The sequence below is a fragment of the Callospermophilus lateralis genome, chromosome 6, assembly GCF_048772815.1.
Source record: "Callospermophilus lateralis isolate mCalLat2 chromosome 6, mCalLat2.hap1, whole genome shotgun sequence".
Classification (NCBI taxonomy): Eukaryota; Metazoa; Chordata; class Mammalia; order Rodentia; family Sciuridae; genus Callospermophilus; species Callospermophilus lateralis.
Window position 1 is genome coordinate 130,060,083 of NC_135310.1, and position 9,129 is coordinate 130,069,211.

At 33.9% G+C, this 9,129-nt stretch overlaps 1 pseudogene; it reads right to left on the reverse strand.

Annotated features, from left to right (window-relative positions):
* Positions 1–3,524: 3,524 nt before the first annotated feature.
* LOC143400837 (olfactory receptor 2B11-like) lies at positions 3,525–4,461 on the reverse strand (annotated as a pseudogene).
* Between the last annotated feature and the right edge of the window lie 4,668 nt (positions 4,462–9,129).

Below are 9,129 nucleotides of genomic sequence, written 5' to 3' on the forward strand. Positions count from 1 at the left end.
TATAGAATTCCTGTAGCTAAAATTCTTAGTCCTATATTAAGTAAAAGCAATGAGGATAGACATCATTGTCCTGTCCCCAGTCTTAAAGCACAGGGAACAAAAACAAAAATTGACAATGGGATTACATCAAACCAAATGCTTCTGCACAGCAGAAACAATCAACAGAGTAAAGAGACAATCTACAGAATCTGGAATATATAGAAAGCTCAAAAAACTTAACAGTAACAAATTTTAAAAATTGAGTTAAAAATAAGCAAATAATCTAAATAGATATTTCTCAAAAGAAGTACAAATGACTGATAAATATATGAAAAAAGTTCAATATCATTAATCAGCAAATAAATGTAAATTAAAACTCTAGCTAGATATCATTTTATACTAGTTAGAATGGTTATTGTAAAAAACAAACTAACAAAAAATCAAAAACAAACACCAAAGAAACAAAAATGAAAACAAAAAAACAAAACAAAACCAAAAATAGCAAGTTCTGGTAAGGATGTGGAGAAAGAGGAATAAACAGTAACAGTGGAAATGTGGAAGTTTCTCAAAAAGAACTGCTAAATGATCTAGCTATCCCACTGCTGAATATATATCCGAAGGAAATGAAGTTGTCATACAAAAGAGATTTTTTCATGCTCATGTTTATTTCCACACTATTCACAATAGCTGAGATATGGAATCATCCCAATTGCCTATCAACAAATAAACTGATAAGGAAAATATGTATATATGTGTACACACACACACACACACACACACACACACACACGAGTACTATTCGATCCTAAAAAAAGAAAAAAGAAAAAGAAATCCTGTTATTTGCAGCAAAACGGAGAGCAAAATTACATATAAGATGGTGTGAGGGGGAAGAAAAAAGAGAGAGAAATGTGTCACAGTAGATTGGGTAGAAAGAGGGGAGGGGAAGAGAGTGGGGATAGGAAGGGCAGCACAATACAATAGTATGGCCCTATGTGTAAACGTGGCTGTATAACCAATATGATCCTGCAATCTGTACACGTGGAAAAATAAGATTAAGATTACATACCCCATTTGAATCAAATGTACAATATGTCAAGATCATTGTAATGTTTTGAGCAACTAATAAAAAAATTTTGAAAAAAGTAAAAAAAAGAAATATCACAGTAAATTTCTTTATTTATACAATTAATGTGTTAATCAAAAGTCATAATGAGGCACAACATCATTGTTTATAAATGCTGGATAATTCAAATCTTGAAGGGTTCTTGGAAGACTATCAAAGATTTCAAATGCAAAGTGCCTAAAACATTCACTGACTAATGCCCCTTTTCAATATTTGTGTATGGTCTTTCTTATGCATTTCCTTTATTATACTATTAGCTTGGTCAATGATGTGCTTTTATATACTTTTTGTATATATTGCAATATTTGACATCTGCCTTTGGAAAATAACATTTTTGAGGGGTCTATAAATAGTCTTCCTTCTTATTCCAGAAACATTCTTGAAAGTGGATTTTAACATTTTTTTTAATTCTATAGTATAGTTTATTTTAAGGAAACCTTAAGAGATAAAAAAATGGAAGAGGCATTATTGAAAACAAAAATAACCAAATACCTAGGTCATTGATCCACTTTGAATTGAGTTTTGTACTGAGTGAGAGATAGGGGTTAAATTTTATTATAATACATGTAGATTTCCAGTTTTCCCATCACCATTTGTTGAAGAGGCTATCTTTTTTCAAATGTGTGTGTATGGCATTTTTGTGTACTATGTGATAAAACTGTATTCACATGGGTTTGTCTCTGTGTCTTCTATTCTGTTACACTGTTCTTCATGTTTGTTTTTCTTTCAATACAATGCTGTTTTTTTTAACTCTAGCTCTGTAGTATAATTTAATTTCTGGTATTATGAAGACTCCTCCTTCTCTTTTCTTGCTAAGGGTTGTTTTGGCTATTCTGTGTCTCTTGTTTTTCCAAGTGACTGTCATGACTGTTTTTTTCTATTTCTATGAAAAACATCTTTGAAATTTTAATAGGAATTGCATTAAGTCTGCATAGCACTTTTGTTAGTATGACCATTTTGACAATATTAATTCTGCCTATCCAAGAACATGGGATATTTTTCCATCTTTTAAAGTCTTCTTCAATTTCCAGAATGGGAAAAAATCTTTACCACCTGCACCTTGGATAGAGCATTAATCTGCAGGATATATAAAAAACTCAATAAACTTAACACCAAAAAATAACTCAATCAATAAATGGGCAAAGGAGCTGGAAAAGCACTTCACAGAAGAAGAAATATTGATAGTTGAAAAATATGAAAAAAATATTCAACATCCTTAGCAATTAGAGAAATACAAATTAAAACTACACTGAGGTCCCATCTCATTCCAGTCAGAATCAAAATAATAAAGAATACAAGTATCAATAAATATTGGTAAAGATGTGAGGAGAAAGCTACTCCCATACCTTGCTGGTGGGCTGAAAATTGGTGCAACCATTATGGAAAGTAGTATGGAGATTCTTTAGACAATTTATAAAGGAACCACCATTTGATCCATTTATCTCACTCCTTGTTCTATACCCAAAGGACTTAAAATCATAATACTACAGCCACATCAATATTTATAGCAGCTCAATTCACAATAGCCAAGTTATGGAAACAACCTACATGCTCTTCAACAAATGACTGGATAAAGGAAACGTGGCATAAAATATTGCTCAGCCATAAACAAGAATGAATTGTCTGAAGACATGTACTTATAATATCTTCAAGGAATTTTAGGAAATATATCACTTTGTTTGACTTTTCATAATATTTAATGATAAATCCATTAAACATACAAAACACTGCACATTTTTCATTAAGCAAAAATTATAATTTTCAAAAGTCCTAGCAGCTATACAAATTGAAGTTGATAAATGTATGAGACTTATTATTCTTTAAAAGCATAGAATACTTCACACAGAATGCATACTAAAGACAGTCTTTGCACATACATGTCTGCAAAATTTGCACTGTGATGAAACATTTCTTAGGTGAATTGATGCAGCACAGTGATAAATGGTCGCCATGCTTTTGTTCTGAGAATTAGCTTGCACTAATAAATTTATAGTATATGGGGTGGGGTTGTGGCTCAGCGATAGAGTGCTCACCTAGCACATGAAAGGCCCTGGGTTTGATCCTTAGCACCACATAAAAATAAAAATATTGTGCCAACTACAACTAAAAAATATTAAAAAATTATAATATATATTGTTAACTTTTAAACTACTTAACAGAGTTACTATTTCAGCATGTGGGAATCTGAATAGACCTATTTTAATATATCTCCCTTCCCCAAAAAGGCCATTACAGGTGCATATTAATAAAATATCATAATTTAATTATGATAATTGCTTAACATGATTTTAAAGAAAAAATATTACATGTTCAAAAAATACAGGTAACCTGAGACTAGATTTGAGAAAATAATAAGTTATTATAACATGATGTATATGCTTACTGTAATTGTGAAATAATTTTACTTAAAGATTCCAAAGTATCACTTGGAACAAAAAATGCTCCTTCCCATATTGTCTAGTGCCCCCTTGACATCCTTATTCCTCAGGGTGTAGATAAAGGGGTTTATTGTAGTAATCATTACTCCATAGAAGAGAGCCATGAACTTGGGCAGGTCTCTTGAAATGGAAGAGGTGGGCTGAAGGTACATGCTAATGGCTGGATTTAAAATAAGAAAACTACAATGAGATGAGAGGAACATGTTCCAAAGGCCTTTTTTCTCCCCTCAGAAGATTTAACCTTAAGTATTTCATGAGCAATGCTAGCATAGTAGGCAAGAATTAAGCATAGAGGGACAGCTATTATAAAAATGCATGCCACAGAGAGTGTGAGTTCATTAGCCTCCTTTTCCCCACAGGCAGTCTTTATCAGAACTGGAATCTCACACAACAAGTGATCCAGTTTATTGATGCCACACAGTGGCAATTGTAATGTAAGTGTGGCTTCTGAGATAGCATAGGTCAGTCCACATAGGCATGTAATGGATATTAAGAAGATGCAGATGCACTGATTCATGATGGGGGTGTAGTGCAGAGGTCTGCAAATGGCTATATAGTGATCAAAAGACATGACAGCCAAGAGAAGACATTCAGTGACTCCCATTGTGCTGAATAAATAAAGCTGAAGTGCACACCCCACATAGCTGATGGTCTTCTTAGAGCTTCCTAGGTTAAATAGCATCTGAGACACAATGCTGGTGGTGTAACACATGTCCAAAAACGAAAGGTTGGTGAGGAAGAAATACATGGGGCTGTGCAGATGGGCATCTATCTTGCACACCAGAATGATAGCGATGTTTCCCATCATGGCCATGGGGTATGTTATGAGAAGAATAACAAATATTGGAAACTCTACCAAGGACGGTCAGCAAAGCCTAGTAGAATAAAATCATCAGGGTGTCTATTGTTAATTAGTGCCATACTTTCCAATTTGTTTTACCTATAATAGGGAAAAAATAAAAAAAAAGATTTATAAATAATGATAATACATTATTATGCATTGTTTTTCCACTGTTGAAAGATGGGATACAGTAACTTTTGGGGGGAATAATATAAATGATCTTGTATCAAGTGACCCAATTTCCCTTCATAGCACTGTAAGTTAAAATTGTTCACCTTAAATAGGTGAGATCACCATTCTGAAACTGAATTTCCTTCTAAGTATAATATGGCTATCTCCTTAAATTATGGATAGGATTATATGAAAAGTAGAATTGACTGTGATTTGAAAACATAAAAATATTGCTTGTTGAACTCTGACTTACAGAAGAATTAATGGAGCACAAAGCCAACAATAAGTTGTCACTTGCAAGAAAAAGGATGAAATTGGACAGGAATGTGTTCAGCAAAGTAAAGCAGATGGAGAAAAACAAGTATGTTTTCTCTCATATGCAGAAGGTATTGGGAAAGCAAAAAGGAAAAAAGGAGATTTAATGAAAGTAGAAGGGAGAATATTAGGGTATAGAAAAGTTATGGGGACAGAGAAGAGAAAGATAAGGGGAGGTCATAGAAATTGAAATTGGCCAAATTATGGTATATGTATGCACAAATATACCCCCCAAAAGCTTACTATGCTCTATGGTTTATATAGTCCAACAAAGAACAAAGAAACAAAATTGAGTAGGTTGTTCCTGTATCTGGGCATCTGATAGAGTAACTGAGATATGGGCTAAGGATCATGTGGCTCATTTTTAGAAGCACTGCTTTAGGGAAACACAAAAATATTAAGAATATTAAAATATTGAGGTAGTGATAGTAGAAGAAAATTAAAGAACTAATGTGGAGCCATAAGAATAATAATCAAGATAACCTTCTGTGGCACCAATTAGTTGGTGAAATAATTATATTATCTCTCTGGGGAATAAGAAATATTTGATGTTAGAGAATCTATCTGAGCTATTTTGAATTTAGCAAGAAATATTAATACTTTTAACATTATCCTTCTCCATTATAAATGAAAAGAGTAGAGCTATAGTCACAAACATTTCTCCATGCATCAGGATTTGTTTTTTCTGTAATTGTTTTTTTCTTTTGTAACTGCTTGGTTAAAACTTTGGGAATTTTGTTTCTCATTTTTTTATTAGTTGTTCAAAACATTACAAAGCTCTTGACATATCATATTTCATACATTTGATTCAAGCGGATTATGAACTCCCATTTTTACCCCGTACACAGATTGCAGATTCACATCGGTTACACATCCACTTTTTTTACATACTGCCATACTAGTGTCTGTTGTATTCTGCTGCCTTTTCTATCCTCTACTATCCCCCCTCCCCTCCCTTCCCCTCCACTCCCATCTTCTCTCTCTACCCCATCTACTGTAATTCATTTCTCTCTCTTGTTTTTTCCCCTTTCCCCTCACTTCCTCTTATATGTAAATTTGTATAACAATGAGGGTCTCCTTCCTTTACCATGCAATTTCCCTTCTCTCTCTCTTTCCCTCGCCCCTCTTGTCCCTGTTTAATGGTGATATTCTTCTCATGCTCTTCCTCACTATTCTCCTTAGTTGCTCTCCTTATATCAAAGATGACATTCGGCATTTGTTTTTTAAGGAATTGGCTAGCTTCACTTAGCATAATCTCCTCTAGTGCCATCCATTTCCCTGCAAATTCCATGATTTTGTCATTTTTTAGTGCAGAGTAATACTCCATTGTGTATAAATGCCACATTTTTTTTTTTATCCATTCATCTATTGAAGGGCATCTGGGTTGGTTCCAGAGTCTAGCTATTGTGAATTGTGCTGCTATGAACATCATTGTAGCAGTATCCTTATAATATGCTCTTTTAAGGTCTTTAGGGAATAGTCCAAGAAGGGGAATAGTGGGGTCAAATGGTGGTTCCATTCCCAGTTTTCCAAGAAATCTCCATACTGCTTCCCAAATTCCCCGCACCAATTTGCAGTCCCACCAGCAATGTACAAGTGTACCCTTTTCCCCACATCCTCGCCAGCACTTGTGTTTGACTTCATAATGGCTGCCAATCTTACTGGAGTGAGATGGTATCTTAGGGTGTTTTTTATTTGCATTTCTCTGACTGCAAGAGATGGTGATCATTTTTTCATGTATTTGTTGATTGATTGTATGTCCTCCTCTGAGAAGTGTCTGTTCAGGTCCTTGGCCTATTTGTTGATTGGGTTATTTGTTATCTTATTGTTTAATTTTTTGAGTTCTTTGTATACTCTGGATATTAAGGCTCTATCTGAAGTGTGAGGAGTAAAAATTTGCTCCCAGGATGTAGGCTCCCTATTTATCTCTCTTATTGTTTCTCTTGCTGAGAAAAACTTTTTAGTTTAAGTAAGTCCCATTTGTTGATTCTTGTTATTAACTCTTATGCTATGTGTGTCCTATTAAGGAATTTGGAGCCTGACCCCACAATATGTAGATCGTAGCCAACATTTTCTTTTATCAGACGCAGTGTCTCTGATTTGATATCTAGGTCCTTGATCCATTTTGAGTTAACTTTTGTGCATGGCGAGAGAAAGGGATTCAGTTTCATTTTGTTGCATATGGATTTCCAGTTTTCCATGCACCACTTGTTGAAGATGCTATCCTTCCTCCATTGCATGCTTTTAGCCACTTTATCAAATAAAAGATAGTTGTAACTTTGTGGATTAGTCTCTGTGTCCTCTATTCTGTTCCATTGGTCCACCCTCCTGTTTTGGTACCAGTACCATGCCATTTTTGTTACTATTGCTCTGTAGTATAGTTTGAAATCTGGTTTCACTATACCGCCTGATTCACACTTCCTGCCTAGAGTTTCTTTTGCTATTCTGGGTCTTTTATTTTTCCATATGAATTTCATGATTGCTTTATCTATTTCAACAAGAAACACCATTGGGATTTTGATTGGCATTGCATTAAACCTGTAGAGAACTTTTGGTAATATTGCCATTTTGATGATGTTAGTTCTGCCTATCCATGAATAGGGTATATTTTTCCATCTTCTAAGATCTTCTTCTATTTCTCTCTTTAGGGTTCTGTAGTTTTCATTGTATAAATCTTTCACCTCTTTTGTTAGGTTGATTCCCAAGTATTTTATTTTATTTTTTGAGGATATTGTGAATGGAGTGTTTTTCCTCATTTCCGTTTCAGAAGTTTTGTCGCTGATATACAGAAATGCCTTTGGTTTATGCGTGTTGATTTTATATCTTGCCACTTTGCTGAATTCATTTATTAGTTCTAGTACTTTCTTTGTAGACCCTTTTGGGTTTTCTAGGTATAGAATCATATCATCCCCAAATAATGATAATTTAAGTTCTTCTTTTCCTATTTTTATGCCTTTAATTTCTTTCGTCTAATTGCTCTGGCCAATATTTCAAGAACGATATTGAATAGAAGTGGTGATAGAGGGCATCCCTGTCTTGCTCCAGATTTTAGAGGGAATGCCTTCAATTTTTCTCCATTCAGAATGATGCTAGCCTGAGGCTTAGCATAGATAGTTTTTACAATGTTGAGGTAAGTTCCTGTTATCCCTAGGTTTTCTAGTGTTTTGAACATAAAAGGATGCTATACTTTGTCGAATGCTTTTTCTGCGTCTATCGAGATGATCATATGGTTCTTTAAGTCTATTGATGTGGTGAATAACATTTATTGATTTCTGAATATTGAACCATCTTTGCATCCCAGGAATGAATCCTACTTGATCATGTACACAATTTTTTTGATGTGTTTTTGTATCCAATTCGCCAGAATTTTATTGAGGATTTTTGCATCTAGGTTCGTTAGAGATATTGGTCTGTAGTTTTCTTTCTTTGAAGTGTCTTTTTCTGATTTAGGAATCAGGGTGATGTTGGCCTCATAGAGTGAATATGGAAGAGCTCCCTCTTTTTCTTTTTCCTGAAATAACTTGAAAAGTATTGGTATTTATTCTTCTTTAAAAGTTTTGTAAAACTCTGCTGTATACCCATCCGGTCCTGGGCTTTTCTTGATGGGTAGTATTTTGATGGCTTCTTCTGTTTCCTCCATTGATATTGGGCTGTTTAAATTGCGTGTATCCTCCTGACCCAGTCTGGGAAAATCATGTGACTTAAGAAATTTATCAATGTCTTCATTATCTTCTATTTTATTGGAATACAGGGTTTCAAAATAATTTCTAATTGTCTTCTGTATTTTGTAGCATCTGTTGTGATATTGCCTTTTTCATTCTGTATGTTAGTGATTTGAGTTCTCTCTCTTCTTCTCTTCATTAACATGGCTAAGGGTCTGTCTATCTTATTTATTTTTTCTAAGAACTAACTTTTAGTTTTGTCAATTTTTTCAATAGTTTCTTTTGTTTCAATTTCATTGATTTCTGCTCTGATTTTAATTATTTCTTGCCTTTTGCTACATTTGCTGTTGTTTTGCTCTTCCTTTTCTAGGGCTTTGAGATAAAGTGTGAGCTCATTTATTTTTTTTCTTTTTTGAGGAATGACCTTCAGGCAATGAATTTCCCTTTTAAAACTGCTTTCATTGATCCCATAGATTCTGATATGTAGTGTCTGTATTTTCATTTATCTCTAAGAATTTTTTGATTTCCTCCTTTATGTCTTCTGGAATCCATTGATCATTCAGTAACATATTGTTCATTTTTCATGTGATGTAGAATTTT